The 17,521-nt window shown below is 43.3% G+C and overlaps 2 protein-coding genes across 11 annotated transcripts in view; one reads left to right on the top strand and one right to left on the bottom strand.

Moving 5' to 3' along the window:
• The window catches only part of LOC119520940 (zinc finger protein 805), a 603,985-nt gene that overhangs the window by 305,749 nt on the left and 280,715 nt on the right, over positions 1-17,521 (top strand). The gene's annotated exons all lie outside the window — the stretch shown is intronic.
• Positions 1-17,521, bottom strand: part of PEG3 (paternally expressed 3) — a 37,267-nt gene that overhangs the window by 18,307 nt on the left and 1,439 nt on the right. For 3 of the 10 annotated variants that reach the window (XM_037818811.1, XM_037818815.1, XM_037818812.1), the window contains exon 2: positions 15,141-15,219. The gene's annotated coding sequence lies outside the window, so the exon portion shown is untranslated. Of the gene's footprint in view, positions 1-12,387; positions 13,396-13,561; positions 13,606-13,798; positions 15,220-17,521 lie in introns of those variants that run through there. The other 7 variants (XM_037818808.1, XM_037818809.1, XM_037818813.1 and 4 more) reach the window with 5 other exon arrangements.

Here is a 17,521-nt window from a genome sequence, read left to right as displayed (position 1 = left end):
AAAGGCAATTTGACTACTCACCAAAATTAAAAATGTATACATCCTGTCTTATAAATTCTACTCCTGTGAATTTATTCTCAAGATATATACCCAGACATGTGTAATGACATATGTACAAGAATATTAATTGATGTATTATTGGTAATAGCCCAAACATGGCATTTTCATAATGTATTATTATACAACCTTTTAAAATAATGAAGCAGGCAGCTCTGAATTATTAGATATGGGATGCTCTCCGAGACAGTTAAGTACAAAACAAAGCACGACAGTGTGCATGGCATTCTGAGAAACTATAAAATGTGCTTATTTAAGCACAGACTATTACTAAAAGGATGTATGAGACTATTAACAGTGACTGCCTCTGGAGAAGAGAACTAGGGCCAGGGGAGGAAGGGCAACTTACTTTTTCACTGTATGTTCTCCTTTTGTTTTTTGTTTTTATTTTTTTACCATTAGCATGTATTACCTAGTCAAAAAAATAAATTCAGAGTTAAAACCAAACAATAAATAAAAACCCCAGGAAAGGCCTTTGGCAGGCATGCTGCCCACTGCGGGCACGGGAGCACCAGCATGTCCACTCTGGCCCAGAGCCCGCGGTCCCCCCACCCCACTCACAGGTGGTTTCCAAGTAACTGGAGAAGGATGATTTGCAGGTGACATGACAGGCAATTTAGAAAACCCGAAGAATCAACTTTAAAACTTCCAGGCCCACTAAAAATTTATGGAAACTGCAGTTAGAAGCTGAATATGCCCCTCAAATACTCATCAATTATCAGTCTGTAAATACAACGTGATCCCCTATCCTAGCGTTTGTAACTCTGAACTTGACCTTACAGCCCCCTGTCCAGGCACACACAGTTCCAGCTCAGAAGTGTGGTCACAGCAGCATGGCTCACAGACCGAGGAGCAGGGACGGGGAGAGTGTCTAAGCACAGTTCCAGGGGCAGAGACTCGAGAAGGACCACACCCAGGGGAGGCAGGAAAACAAAGATGGATCCCAAACTTCCAGACCACAAAAACCAACCCAAATTAAAACAAATAAACCAGACATGGAGGAAAAAAGATATTTTGCAATGGATGACAGTTATCATTCAAAATGTAAAAACCTCTTAGAAAAAATATAAATAGCCCAACATGAAAAGAAGAACATTAATAAGCAGTTCACAAAATAAGTGATGACAAAAGCCAGTATTTAGCATCAGAAACCAAAGAAATGTAAAATAATACAAGGGACAGTTTTTTCTGCCTATCAAATGGGCAAATATTTAAAAGATTAAAAAATGATGCGGATGAGGGTATGGAGAGGCTGGCTGCTGCAGGTATAAACCGTATTTCTGGATGCTATTTTGGCTGTATGTTTTAGAACATTAAAATGTCTATTTCTTTTGAACCACCAAATCTCCATTTAAGAACAAAAATGGACAAGTAGGGGACTCGGGCAAGATGGCAGCATAGAGAGGAGTGGAAGCTAAGTAGTCCCCCCTGGAACAACTACAAAAAACCAGAAACAACTAGTAAATAATCCAGAATAACTGCGGGGGGACAAACGAGACCATCCACTCATCATACACCAACCTGAATTGGGAGGAATGCCCGAGAACACAGCATAAAATCTGTAAGTAAAACCTGCGGATCCAAGTCGTGAGACCCCCTCCCCCATAGCCCGAGCTGCAGAGCCTCATGGTGCCAGAGAGAAGCTCTCTCCCAGCAAGCGAATATAGCTCAGCTGAGCTCCAACTGGGGTTTTAAGTAGTGAGTGTGAACTGCCCACTACAGGTACGCATCCCCAAAAAACAGACAGAGGCTTTGGGTGACGACTGACCTGGGAGAGCCGGAGGGTCACCTTGGACTGGGTCTGAAGGGGACTATCTGTTTCTTTTTCGGCTCAGTGGAGAAAGCCCCAGCCATTTTCAGTTTCCAGGGCTGTGACTCGAGGAAGGGTGGAGACACCACAAGCAGAGAGAGAGAGACCATTGAAATGCTGATGACCTCCACCTGGGGGGTCTGTCTTCTCTAGGAGGAAAGGGGTGGGGCCCTTTCCATTCAGAACCAGACCCCAGAGCCTGGGGGAACACGGCCATACCTCCTCACACCAGTCAAGAATTACAGGCTAACAGGCATCACCTGCTGGGCAGAAAAGCACAGTATCCTGAGGCATCAAAGGGTGGAGCAATTTTCTAAGACACACCTGCAGGGAAACCAGATACTGAATATTTCTTCCCTCTGGGACCTGAGCCTGTTCTGGTCTGGGAAAACCTGATTTGGATAACCAAGGAAACCATGCCTAGACAACAGAAAATTACAACCTATACTAAGAAAAACAAAGTTATGGCCCAGTCAAAGGAACAAACGTACACTTCAACTGAGATACAGGAATTTAAACAACTAATGCTAAATCAATTCAAAAAGTTTAGAGAAGATATTGCAAAAGAGATAGAGGCTGTAAAGGAAGCACTGGGCATGTATACGGCAGAAATCAAAAGTTCAAAAAAACAACTAGTAGAATCTATGGAAATGAAAGGCATAACACAAGAGATGAAAGACACAATGGAAACATACAACAGCAGATCTCAAGAGGCAGAAGAAAACACTCAGGAACTGGAGAACAGAACACCTGAAAGCCTACACGCAAAGGAGCAGATGGAGAAAAGAATGAAAAAATATGAGCAACGTCTCCGGGAACTCAAGGATGAAACAAAGTACAATAATGTACATATCATTGGTGTCCCAGAAGGAGAAGAGAACGGAAAGGGGTCAGAAGCAATAATAGAGGAAATAATTAATGAAAATTTCCCATCTCTTGTGAAAGACGTAAAATTACAGATCCAAGAAGCGCAGCGTACTCCAAACAGAAGAGATATGAATAGGCCTACGCCAAGACACTTAATAATCAGATTATCAAATGTCAAAGACAAAGAGAGAATCCTGAAAGCAGCAAGAGAAAAGCGATCCATTACATACAAAGGAAGCTTAATAAGACTATGTGCGTATCTCTCAGCAGAAACCATGGAGGCAAGAAGGAAGTGGTGTGATATATTTAAGATACTGAAAGAGAAAAACCGCCAACCAAGAATCCTGTATCCAGCAAAGCTGTCCTTCAAATATGAGGGAGAGCTCAAAATATTTTCTGACAAACAGACAATGAGAGACTTTGTGAACAAGACACCTGCCCTACAGGAAATACTAAAGGGAGCACTACAGGGTGATAGAAGACAGGAGTGTGTGGTTTGGAACACAATTTTGGGAGATGGTAGCACAACAATGTAAGTACACTGAACAAAGGTAAGTATGAATACAGTTGAGAGAGGAAGGTGGGGAGCATGTGAGACACCACAAGGAAGGAGGAAAGATAACGACTGGGACTGTGTAACTTGGTGAAATCTAGAGTATTCAACAATTGTGATAAAATGTACAAATATGTTGTTTTACGAGGGTGAACAAGCAAATGTCAACCTTGCAAGGTGTTAAAAGTGGGGAGGCATTGGGGGAGGGATGCAATCAGCATAAACTAGAGACTGTAACTAATAGAATCATTGTATTATGCTTCCTTTAATGTAACAAAGGTGATATACCAAGGTGAATGCAGATAAGAGGGGGGGATGGGGAGGCATGTTAGACACTTGACATTGGTGGTGTTGTCTGAGTCTTTATTCTACTTTGATTTAAGGTTATTTTTCCTTTTGCTGCTTCCTAGCTGTCATTTTTTTTTCCTCTTTCTTTTGCCTCTCTATCTTCTCTGACTCTCCCTCCTGCCTTGTAGAAGAAATGTAGAATCTCTTATATAGATAGTGGTGAAGGTGGTGAACTCATAAATGTATGACCATGCAGAAAACCATCGATTATTTACTTGGGATGGAATCTATGGTGAGTGAACAAAACCATATTTAAAAAAAATGGTTTGATGACAAAACCTCGAGGGCAATATACTGAGTGAAATAAGCCAGACACATTAGGACAATTATTGCAGGGTCTCACTGATAGGAACTAATTATAATATGTAAACTCATAGACATGAAATATAAGGTACCAAGATACAAGACGAGGCTTAAGAATGGGGAGTGGTTGCTTAGTATGAGCAGAATGTTCAATTAGGATGAACTTAAATGCTTGGAAATGAACAGGGGTGTTGGTAGCATGCTGTGAGAATAACTAACAGTGCCGAATGGTGTGTGAATGAGGTGGAAAGGGGAAGCTGAGAGTCATATATGTCACCAGAAGGAAAGTTGGAGGTCAAAAGATGGGAATGTATAAAACTGAATCCTATGGTAGGCAATGTCCATGATCAACCATACAAATACTAGAAATCACTTCCATGAACCAGAACAAATGTATGACAATACAATTAGAAGTTAATAATAGAGGGGCATATAGGAAGAACTATATACCTATTACAAACTATATACTATAGTTAGTAGTATTTCAACATTTTTTCTTAAACAGTAACAAATGTACTATATCAATACTAGGAGTCAACAATTGAGGGGGGTTGGTTAGGGATAGGGGAGGATTAGAGTTTCCTTTCCTTTTTTTCTTTTTTCATCTTTCACTTTATTTCTTGTCTGGAGTAATGAAATGTTTCTAAAAATTGAACAAAAATTCAGTGTGATGGATGCACAGCTGTATGAGGGTAGCCAGGGGCAAGTGATTGTACACTTTGGATCTTTAGATAATTGTATGGTATCTGAACAATCTCAATAAAAATGAAAAAAAAAATAATAAAAAAGAGAAAAAAAATGGACAATAAAGAAAAAAAATTAAAATAAATCAGCTGCACAATATGATTAAAAATCCTTGTATTAACATCTAATTCAAACCTTCAGCACTAAAATAGTCACTGCCACTAAGCTATGGCCGATGGCATTACTTTAGCGGTGAAGCGAAGGGAACAAGTAAGCAGAAGCACCTGTTCGTGTGAACATGTAATGACACGACTGTAGTCCTAAGACTGGGCACAAATCACGTCAGAGCAACCAAAACTCAAATTCAGTCAAAGCCCGTCCTGGTCAAGTTTCTCCGGCAGGGTTGCCTGGCACCAGGTGGGCCACGTGAGAGGTTAGACGTCTGACTGGCAGAGCGACACCACTCTCAGCCCTGGCTCACCCTCCCCTCCATTTTCAGCCCAAAAAGCAACTAATGAAAGACCAGATGCTGCGTCACACCTGCCTGGGCCCCACACTCACCTGACTCTCAGGGAAGACCCAGCTCCCAGGTGAGCTCCTCCCGTGACCGCCTCTGGCCAATCAAAAGCGGAACTGCTCTACCCACTGGGCCCCATGCCCCAGCCCAGCGTCTGCCTCCATGGCCTCAGCCACGCCCACCACCCACCACTGAAGAAAAGAGAAGCTACGGATCTGCAGGTGGCCAAGGGAGGAAAGCAGCAAGCAAAAAGAGGAGGAAGATTCTACAGGTTTGCTTGATATCATCAAAGGAAATGTAAAGAAGAGTAGGAAGTCTTTCGAAGGATGACCCAGAAAGTCCATCAATAAAAATGTATCCAAAAATTGGAGATGTGCTTGATGATATATGGACTCAAAAGAAAACTGGAGCACCAGTATTTAACCCCTACCACAAAGTCCGTGAGGGCAAGGTCTTCTATCACATTTTTCATCCTTGTATTTTATAAGACTCACAGAAAAGGTGCTCTGTCAACATTTGTGGCAATAAACATTTTTGCATATATATGCAAAACATTTAATAAGTTAATTCTAGCAAAATATAAATAACAGCACAAGAAAAAGGTCTCTGCAGGAATACAAGGATGATGCCACATAGTGAGTTCTTATAATGGATTAAAACAGTGTGTGTGTATGTGCGCACGTGTGCCATGAGCATCGTTACAAATATAAGTATTTTGAAAATATCAACATCATTTCCTTATGAATTCTTAGCAAAGGGTAAGACTGGGAGACCATCTAAACATAATCAAGATTTGTCCCAAACAAATGCAAGCAAGCATGCTATTAAACACTAAAGTATTCCAGCTAAAGTTTGGGACAAGGAAGGGATGCCCTTCACAACAGCTACTATTTAACAGGGTAAAAAAATCCTAGCTACTGCAACTAAAGAACAGCAAATGAAAGCCAAAAACACGGAAAAGGTCAGCGTTGGTTTCAACTGGAAAACCTTATCAGTAAATATAAGGAAAAACAATCCCACTAACAGCAAAAACAAACAAACAAAAAACCTTAAATCCGTATAATTTAATAAAAAGACCTACAAATTCTCTCCAAACAACATTTTAAAAATGTATGGAAAGACACAGAACAAGTCCTAAATAAATCATGTAATTGGGTGGGAACATGGAAATTGTTGTCAATTCTTCCTTGAACATAAATTATAATACAATTCTAATAAAAATCTCTTGTTTTTTCAGGATGGGAAACTGAAGAATTGATTATCCAGCTCTTCTGGAAAAAAATATACGGGAATAACATGACAAATCTGAATAGAGAGGAGAAGTGTGTGGCAGGTGGGGGGGGTAGTGGTGGCCTGTAAAATGATCCAAACATATAAAATACTTTCAACATAATGGTGAGGGCGCAATAACATAAATGTTTTATGGAATGAAACAGAGTCCAGAAAAGGACTTGTCCGAAAGCATACAAACATGGAAAATTGACAATAAAGACAGGATTTCAATGAGGTTAAGGAATTAACTATTCAAATACAAACTAGAAACTTTCTTAGGACTAAATGATATACTTCAGCTTTAACAAAAGTGACGAGAGAGGACAGCCAACACCTCAGTTTCCTGCCAATTACTCAACTGCACATCTCGAAGATCAGAGTAGGCCTTTGGCATCAGATAAGACCACAAGGCTGGCGCTGGCGTTTACTGGCGCCCTAGGAAAGTACTTATTGGACTGTGCATGTCTAGGAGGTGGCCACACCCACCAAGGTGAATGGTGATCATACTTTGTTCTCACTAAAATTAAGTCATTGCACCAAAACAAAAACAAAAGAACAACCAACATGGCATTCCTCCTAAGTTTTCATTAAACAGGAGGAATGAACATGAACTAACACTAAAACTTGCATCCTGATAAGGTCAAAGCAAGCCAAAACTAAGGGACCAAGGAATCGTGAAAATAAACGCATAAATTAATGCACACACACACACACAAAATGAACAAAACTGGTAAATAAACCCAAGAGCCTGTTCTGAAAAGACCAACAGAACAAAGTCACCGCAACCTAAACAAGGTAAGAACACCTCGTATCGCCAGCCAGCACCCACCGTCCAGGAGCCCATCCCGGTCTCCGCCCCCCCCCACCTTTGTTGAATCCGCCCGACACTGCAGGCTCCACGAAGGCAGCCACTGCCTCTGTCCTTTCCACCTGAAAAGCTCCAGCAGACAGAGCTAATACTCACAACACACTTGCTACATGCCAGGCATTCGATCTTCCCCTAACTTGCATTTAACTAATAAGGGGCCCGGGGTTCAGAAGGTAATGCCCCCAAGGCCACTGCAGAGCCATCGGCCCGAGCCTGCATGTGACGCCCCTCCGCACCCAGAGGGGCCACCTCCTGGGCTCAGTCCTCCGGACCAGCTGCGCTGTGGCCTCCAGGTTTCCCTACCTGCCTGGTCCTCACCCACTCACCTGGACAAGAGCCTGGCGAGACACCTCCCTCCCCACCGTCCAGGGCTCTCCTCCCCTCGCTCCAGCTGGGAGACCGCCTTGGTTTGGAACCCAGAAGCCCTGGTATTGTTGAATTCAATCAAACCTCGTCTCTTTTTTCTCCCCGTTCCCTTCTCTGCTTTACATTTATTGTCATCTAATCCCCCTCCCCTCTTACCTCACTCCCCATCTCCTCCCCGTCCTCCCACACCCACTATCAGACCTCCCGAGAAAGGTCTTGGAAGGAGGGCTACACAGTCCTGGGGAGCAGGTCAGGAAAGGGACCCTCTGGCAGGATGAGCACAGCCCACCCCACCCGGCCTCATCCACACACACAGCCCTCCAGAAGTCGTGCTGGCCTGTGACCCCTGGAACCACGCCTGCCGAGGGGGGCTGGTGCAAGCACCCCGACTCAGGCCTCATTCCACAAACCGCAGGCTCGGATGAGCAGTGCGCAGCGCTGGCTGGAGACCTGTCTGCTTCTCTACTCCACCCTTCCAGTGCCAAGAACCAAAAGCTGTGGAGGGAAAACCTGCCTGCTCCAAGTTGTTCTCAGAGACCAAGGCATGGCCTTTAGGCCCATTTGGTACCTTTAGGTCCATTTCCAAATCTTTGATTCAGAAAACAAGTCTACCCATGGCCACTGAAAGAGGCAAAATCTGTCCAAGGCTTAGGGCTCCTAACAGACCAACTCCTTGACTACATCTTCTTAAACTCCCCAAACTCACCTTTCACAAGTAACCACCAAACCATTTTCCTGTTGCTCCTCAGGGGCCTCCTCGACTCACCCCACCCTGCTACCAGCAGCTGCGGACTGGGAGTAGGAAGGGAAGTGTCAGGGGGAGCAGGACTATCGGAAAGGAAAAGGCTGGCAGTTCCCACCAGTACCACATTATGAACAGAAACAAAAGGTGACAAAACGTGATTTCAAGGATATGAAAACATAACTCAAAAAAAAAGGAACATAAAGAGCCATGAGGATCCCCAGCACCACACACAGCAAAGAGAAAATAATTAATCTATGAGAAAATACTTGAGACAGACTCCTTGTACCGCATGTAAGAACTCAGTTTCAAATCAGTAAGAAAAGGAGAGCCTTTAAGAAACTTGCACGGTTAAAACTGCAGAGCTGTTCCAAAGTAATTAAATTCTGACTCTAATCACACATCAAAATAAAGTGATTTAAACCATTAAGACTCAAAAAAACTTAAGCAACAGAGTAGCGTAGTCTTTCCATGCATCAAAAGTTATTCTAAAAAGCCAAAAGTTTATTTTTTTAAAAAGTGAATAATAAACGGGGAAATTTGTAACACAGCCATCAAAGGGCTAATCTTCAGAATATAAGATCTTACAAATTAGTAACAAAAGGTAACTTTTTCAAAAAAGGACCCATGTCAACTCACAATACAAACGGACAGTCAATAAAAGTACAAATTCGCTGGTAATTCAAGACAGACTATTTAAAACAGTATTTTTGTGAACCACAGTTTTTTATAGGTACACATATACGTGCTTGTATTTGCACAGGATGTTTCTGGAAGGATACGGAAATGTCAACGGTTAAGCCCAGAGAGTGACCGGAGGTGGGGAGGAGACTTGCTTTTCATTTCCTATTGACCTGCACTCTGTGGGGCCTCCTCTCCCAAACTGCAAGGCCAACGGCCAAAAGCCAAGGCCAGAGCTGCCCACAAACCCACGTTTTTGTCTGCGCCAACTTCTGCTCCTTGCCATTATGATATGAAGTCACAAAATGGTGGCGGTAACACTGTTATTCAACTTGCATAATCCAGTTTCATTTAACATCACCACGACTTCCTGTCTTCCTTCCCTTCCCCCAATAACGTTGCAAACCTGGCCTTCCCCCTTCCACACATTTCCTCATGCATATACAAATACTAAACACACATGGGATTTATTGCTGAGATAAACTGGGATCATGGTATTTCCGTATTTATGTGATTACGACTTTCCTTAAGATGGGGGGAACTGCAGAGGAAGAAGAAGGCTGGAGAAGAGTCAGGAAGCAAGACACTGCTGGTTCCAGGGTTTGGAGGCTGTCAGAGTCTCACTGCCTCTATTTCCCCACTTTCTGCAGGAGAACAGCCAGTGCCAGCAAATGGCATCAGGGCTGCTGCAAACCCGGGGAGTGGTCTGGAAAACCGGGCAAGGGCAGCCACGTCAAAGGGAACCAACAGGGCTGAGCCTATCAAGTCCAAGCTGCTAAGGCAAAAAGCAAAATATTGTTTTGTACTGCTTGAATTTACCATGTACATTTAAAAAATAATTTAGTTCAAAACAGTATTTGAAATGTACTTTTAAAATAGTTTAAAAGTAACAAGGATGTACATTATTCAACAATCAGAAAAAGAAATTATTGGTGTACACACATGATCATCTGAATATTCACAAGTCTCGATTTTTTAAATTGAAGTTTAATAAATTACAAAGTTCTTAATGGAATGTTAAGTAACCATTAAGCCAAGTTTTCCAGAAATTCTGTAGCTTTATTTTTTTTTTCTGATTAACAAAAGATATGTACAATGTTCAAACATTACAAAACATTTAACGCAGAAACTGCAAATGTGTTGCTAAACCTTTTAAAATCTATCTATCTATATATATACTAACACCTTATTATTTTTGAGAAAATGAGATCATACCACAAGTTCTGCAATGTGTGTATGTGTGTGTGTGTGTGTGTGTGTGTGTGTGTGTGTGTGTATATACACACAAACACATATATATATATTTTTACCTAATAGTTTAGGATGGCTATTTTTCCACACCAGTATATAATCGACATCACTCTTTCTAAAGCCACATGGTATTCCATTCTATGAATGTACCAGTTTATTTAAACTTGAAAGAAATGAATAATGTAAAAATGTTTAAAGCATTAAATGAAACATGAGAGCATAAAATTGTTCAGTACATGTGGCGTTCTTACTAGAAATATACCCATTTACAAATGCATAAAAAATGACAACATTCATATAACGGAAACGCCATTTTTAGAAAGTAAAGCTATAGATAGATATATATATTTATGCAAATTTTTCTAAATTTAAGTGAAAGAAATCACTGCCAAGTGGTGCATGTTTACACACAGACACATACGTACACATAAACGTAGAGGGAGACTAAAACCTGTTAGTGGACTTGCTACATGAGCTCCTGAGTTGGTATCCCATGCCCCCACCTCCCACCCACCACTGTCTAACACCCCATAGACTTTGTTCTTGTAGTTTGAGTTTGAAATGTTTAATGAACAGTAATGATCTAACATAAAAAAATACGCTACCCATAGGAACTTAAATACATGAAAGCACAAACAAATCAAACTGGAAAACGGTATACCCTGATCACTTCTGGGGAGGGTGACAAAAATATTTTATCTGGGGAAGCAATTTTTGTTTTTTTTTTTCCTACTTGTATTTCTGTACTGTTTGAATTCTATAAACAACATATTTATATAAACCCATAAAGACTATTCATAAAACAGGGACATCTATTGGAAAAGATAATCAAAAGATTTCAAGAATTATTAAAAGAAATTAATAAACAACATTGCTGTTTCTTTTTACATTTTTATTTAAAAATTATTTTAAAAATAAAAATACTTGAAGTAAAAATTTGAAAGTAAATTTAACTGCTGTTTTCAAGAACCTTTCCTTTTCCTTGCTGCGCTGCTTGATAACTGCTCACCAGCACCCCTCTTCCCTCCTGAAACCCCCTCCCCAGATGTGGGTCCCCTGACCTGGTTTCTGCGTTACTCCCTGAATCTTCACACCCCTCCTTTGGGAGCTCCTGTCTCTGGCCGCCGTGTAAGTGCTCATGTTGCATCCTCCACTATCTCCACACCTCTCAGGTGAGTGTGTCTACTGATGGAGCCTTCTGCTGAGCACCTGCTTCCACAACCAAACCCTGCTTTCACTGACAGCTGTCCTACCTGTCTCAAGGTTGCAAACAGAGTTCTTGAAACATGGCAGACTCACCGTCTTTATTTCCTGGTCTGAAAATGGGCTTACCACACACCCCTGGTGTCCACATTCCCTCCACTCTGTGAAGCAGGAATCCTAGTGTGCATCGAGCAGGAGTCAAGGACAGGGATTTCAAAAGGTCTGCTGACACGTGGCCAACTGGGGCCCAGGCGGGGACACACACAGACCAGAGGAAGGAGAGGAGAACCAGATGGCTGGACCTGGCTCTTTGGGGAGAGGCAGAGGGGTGCCCATCAGCCTCTAACTCTTCAGCTGCCAGAGGGAATGTTTATAAACACACTAGACATCTAAACGCAAAACAGCCTTATGTATATAGAATGCTAGGTTTCGTTCATGAGCTCAAGTATTTAAAACCACAGGACAGTGGCACTACCTGCTGGACAAAGTGTTGCCATTTTGGGTTGTGCAGCAATGTTTACGCCATTCTTTGAATATTTAGTAACACTTTACTTCTATTTCATAAAAATGAGAAAAAAACAAAAGCATGACTCTCTCAATATCATTGAGACAGAGATGAACTCATCAGGAATCCGTGTCAACAGTAAGAGATTTTTAGTCTCAGAGAATTACTGGATCAAGTGTTCAACTGTGAATTTAATTAAAAACACGTATTAGAGGTTGGAAATGTGTCTGGACCAGTGCAAGAGGAGAGGCAAAGAAATTCTGTGACCCCATTATTTGCTCATGTTCCCCACTTCTACTCACTTACTTTCATCCTTCGTCGCAGAGCACCTAGATTCAGCCCCTAACTCCGTCTACCTACCTCATAAGAGGGGGCTGGACTCTGAGACCTTTAAAGTCAGGAACCGTGGAGGTTACTTTCTTCATCTCTCTGGGACAGCATGGTGTGTGGTCTCTTCTCTCTTCTCGTTTGCTCCATTCTCCTGCCTCTTTCTGCAGACCAACATTCTCTACTTCAGCACGCACACTGGAGGAAAATGCTGTCCCAGCCCCAGGCCTACACCACCACCCAGCCTAAGTACCCAACAAGGACAGACAGATCAGTCTGGGTCTCTTCAGCCAAATTCTCAAAGCCTGGAACTATACACCACAGCCTGACTCCTCTGGGGCAATGGTTCTCAAGCTTCGGTGTGACCAAAAGCCATCTGGGGTGCTTATGAAAAACGCAGCTGCTTTTCCAGGTGTGATTTCCAAGGTCTGTGGTTCCCTAGAAAAGTGGCATTTTAACAAGCACTTCATGAACTGGACTTTGAGAACCACTGCTCCAGGCCTAGGTGTCCAGTCGGTCCAATTACTATGAACACTACACATGGGACAGTGGTGGGTACTGGGGGACTGAGGAACTGTCTATGGGAACGAGAACAAGCAGTCAGTGGCCTCTAGCTCAGGCTACACTGTGCGTGGTCTCCTCCCTCTGGCCTGTTGGGTGGCTCCTCTCAGATAATCTCAACACCTTAGACTTACCTCTAGCCCTTATCACACTGTGGTAAACTCACTCTATTGTTTTCCTTCCTTGACAGATTTCCCCAAACATAAAGAGAGAAAATAATATCTAACAGTTTAGTTTTATGATCAGTCCTAAAATGGTTCAAGAGAAACAAAGCTACTTTAAAGACACAAAATGTCTTTCAAGCCAGTGTGACTTACTTGACTATATTTTGATATAAACAGTTAGCTAATCATATTTTTTAAAGTGGAGGGGATCATGAAAAGCCAGGCCACTAAGGCACCTAAAAGCACAGTTCATCCCAGCATTTACAGGGGCGAGAGACCCTCTATCAGATCTAATTTGAACGTGGCGTGTGTGTGTGTGTGTGTGTGTGCGCAGTGTGGTGAGAAGGGCGGGGGGGGGGGGGGGGGGTTGCAGACAATGGGCTTCCAGCTCCAGGGCAACAAGACGACCGCACCAGGCTATCTCACAGGCCCGTGCTCTCCAACACTGCATCCACATCCTCTCATTCTGATTCCATACTCACCTAGCAACCTTCTCATTATGGTTTCGTTTCCCCTGTAGGTCTGCCTACAGGGAGAGAATTTGCTGATCATATACATTTGTGAGCACCTGGGTCCCTGCTACAGTGATCTCCCACCATAAATTAATACAACAGACATGAGGGAATGGGAACATCTTATTTCGCACTATTTTTCAACATAAACAAAGGTGTCAGTATTGTTTCAAATAAGTCTCCTGAGCTTTGTTAACGTGGATTTACCAACATAAGATGAATCCATACGCAAAGTAAAGGTTCTGAGTCGCCACAGGCTTGCGTGCCAGAAACTGGATTCCTGGAACATTCATGAGGTCAGGAATTCATCACCCCATCCCCAGTGGGCTCTCCAGACAGCTTGTGGGCCTTTCCCAGGTGGTAACAGACCAACAAACAGCCCCCTATCTTGGTGAGCATGTTTTCTCACTCTCCATTTAATTGGAGCCAGGGATTATGTCACTCACTTCTGTAGACCCACTGTCCCAGATCAGGCACGGGATCAATGCCTGCTGATAGAGCAAACAACCTTTGGTTATTGTGTGCACTTCCCAGCATAGTATCATTCACTGAATGAGCCAGCAGGCCCTGCACAGACGTACACGTCCTGACAAGCCTCCCTCCTCAGCATCCTGCAAATCTGTTCATTTCACTTCTCTCCACCTGCCATGACCTTAATCCAAACCACCAGACCCGAGGTGGTCTCTAGGTTTCCACTTTCCCCTTCACCCTACAGCCAGAACAGACTTTTTAAAACACAGATCTGACTATCATGTTACTCCACACCCACAGTTTCAACACTTCATGGTCTCCCATTCCATGTCAGGCAAAACCCAAATACTCACCAAAAAGATAACACAGCCTTTGCAATCTAGCCCCAACTTACCTTTTCTCCACCTCGATCAAATGTCATTCTATTTTTTCTCTTGCTCCAGGCAGCCTGGATTTTCTGCTCCTCTCTCTCTGCATCTCTCAGGAACACCCCTCTCCCTTCTGCTTAGACCATGCTTCCCTCAGAACACTACTACTCGCCATGCTCAGGGCTCAGCTTTAGTCACTGACTCTCAGGGAGGCCTCACATGCCCCATCCAAATTATGTCAGCTGCCCATAGTGAACATTTTCTTTCAAAGGCATGAATCATACAATTATTTTTCCAATGACTTTAATGTGCCAATAGACTATGAGCCCCATAAAAACATTTTCTTTCCCATTGCTGATGCACTTGTTTCCAGTGCCTGGCACTAAGTATACACTCCATCAATACTGAAGGATTAACTGACAAAGCTCTCATACTTCTTCAGTCACCTCAACAATATAGAAAGAACAGACATGAATGCGTGGATAAGTATTAGGAAAAGAAGTAGGACATGACAAAGGCTGGCAAGAGGCCAGGGAGAAATCCCTGGGGTATACATGATCACCAGAAGAGTCTGTGCATTCTCAGAGGGCACAAACAGTGCTCGCATGGTTATATGAACATGTGTGCAGTAGTGAAGTGTCAGGAGGAAGGAAGGAACAGTAGTCACTTCAAGGATGAGTGTTGCACTGCAAAGAAGGAATTCAACTCACCTGGACCCAGCCACCTAGCGTTTGGACCTTGTCCTCCTGCCTGTTGTCTCCGGGAAGGTTAGAACCTCAAAGGACAGAGCTGGGGAGGGAAAGGAAAACATGAAATACCAAATTTACTTGGCAGGTACCGGATTCCTCAGGCCAGATACAACCTCACAACAGCTGTGTCTTTATCTCCTGCAAAGACAGAGGTCAAATGAGATTAGGAAGAGCAAGCTTTCCCTCTCAGGATGGAAGGGCTGTGGGCAGAGTTCCCTGGAGTGTAATTACACCCTTTTCCCAAGAGATTAAAGTAATGAATGTGCAAGTTAATCTCTGAGTTCTTAGAACCTTCTCTAACTAGCAGTAGAGCAAAACAGTAGAGGGGCTTTGGATTAAGAAATGAATTCAAGAAACCAATTTAACCCTTTTTAGCAATTTGGCACTGGCTGTCCCTCAAAAGGCTAATGCTAATTAATGCTAATTAAGTGCCATGAACAGTGCTTAGCACTTTATTTTCATTGCCTCTATCAATCCTCACCACAATGCTATTAATTTTCCAGTCCTCATTTCACAGAGAAGCAGCACAGGCTCAGAGATCTCAACCTCATAGCTCACTGCAAACTATCACAGTGTGGTAGAGCCACAGTTCAACCTTGCTGTGAATTTAAATATTGTGAAGGACTTAATCTATATTAGGTTCTCAATGCTATTATCATTATCATTAAGTAATGATACCCTCACTTAACAGTGTTTAGTATTTTACGGCTTATAATCTCAGTGGATCAACAACATATTTTTCCAGTTTCAATGGACTTCAAAGCTTGTGTTCAATCAGTTAGAGGACCCTGGGGAAAGTAACTTCATGGTTACTGCTCTGGTTTATGTTCCATGAGTCAGGGAATGTATAGAATGGAGTCACAGCACAATGTTTTAAGCTGAAACCAGCTTCAGATGGGCTGGCTACTTCATAGCAGTGTGATGGGACAAGTCATTCTAAATTCTCTGAACTTGAGAAAATTATGCTTAGCACACACTAATTACACGACAAAGGTCAGTCTTGATTAGCACTAAATCAGTAGTTTTGACATGCCTAATTTTTCCTTTTAATGAAGTTCTAAAAATATAATTTAATGTGGAATTAAACTTACATATTAATTTAGGACAATCTTTTAGCCATGAATACCAAGTAAATGCCTGGTTTCTGGTTATCAAAATTTTAGATTTTAATTACTATATATTTCTAAAGCTTATTCCATTTTATGTCTTTAGGAATACCAGCATTTCAATTTTACTTTTTAACCATGTATTACCCTTTCTTCATATTGATGAGTGTATTTTGACAGGATTAAAAGCTTACTTATTAAATACAATTAGACATTTATTGATGTCCAACAGACATCAACTCTTATTGCTAATTCTATCAGTGACTGGCAATTGTATTTTTAATCGGGTTTCTCCCATCACCTGACAGGGGAGGAGGAATCCTGCTTATCACTCTTCCTATTTCAATAAAGTAAAAAAGGTAGGGATTTGACAGCTTCCTGGGTGGGACTAGAAGCAGCAGCTCACATCAAGTCCACGGTGTATTAAGATAAACACGGTGAAAGGCAAGAGGTCCACGATGGGAACTGCGCAGCTTCCAGGCGGCGGCGACAGCGCCCCAGCAGCTCCGCGCCCGCGCGCCCCCGCCTCCCGCTGGAGAGGCCCCTCCCAGCCACCTACAGTTTCACAATTTTCTTCACCCCAGGCTGTGTTACTCTGCCTAAAACTCTGCCCTACCCTGAGACCCTCTAAATTACTCAAATACTAAATTTTGTTATTCCCATAGCCCGCCTGTTTTCTCATTTAGAATCCTGCCCTTCCCCAAATCCACTAGAACTCCTCAAATCTGGACCCCACTTTATCTCTGATGAATCCCCAGAACACAGATAAATCTGCACCCACATTGCCCCATGCCCTGGCTCAGCAACACGTGACTCGCCCGCGCCCGCAGGAAACGCAGCGCCGGCGGCGTCTCCCTGCGCCAAGATGGCGCCCTGCGGCGAAAACGCGGCCCCGCCCCGCCCCCCCCCCCCGCCAAGGACGGCGCCGCGCCCCGCCCACCCGCACCCCGCGCTCAGGGGGCCGTCCGGTCACTCCTCGTGGGAGAAGCCTCAGGGTGGCCAGACCTCAACCGCGAAGTCCCCTCCACAGCACCCAGCCGCGCCTCCAACCAGAAGGCAGCCCTGCCCTGCTGCAGAATTCCCAAAGGGCCCGGGATGGAGAAGAGGCTTTGTGGCCCCGTGGTCCCCGCGGCCACCGAACCGCCCCATGACCTGCAGAAGCCCACCCACTCAAACCTGAGCCTTCTTTAGCTCAGGTGGACCGTGTCAGGACACGCAGACCCCAGCCAGCACCTA

Source organism: Choloepus didactylus, chromosome 27 (assembly GCF_015220235.1).
Source record: "Choloepus didactylus isolate mChoDid1 chromosome 27, mChoDid1.pri, whole genome shotgun sequence".
In the NCBI taxonomy this organism is placed as follows: Eukaryota; Metazoa; Chordata; class Mammalia; order Pilosa; family Megalonychidae; genus Choloepus; species Choloepus didactylus.
Note: the sequence above shows the minus strand (reverse complement) of the source record. Positions and strands in the feature narration are given on the sequence as shown.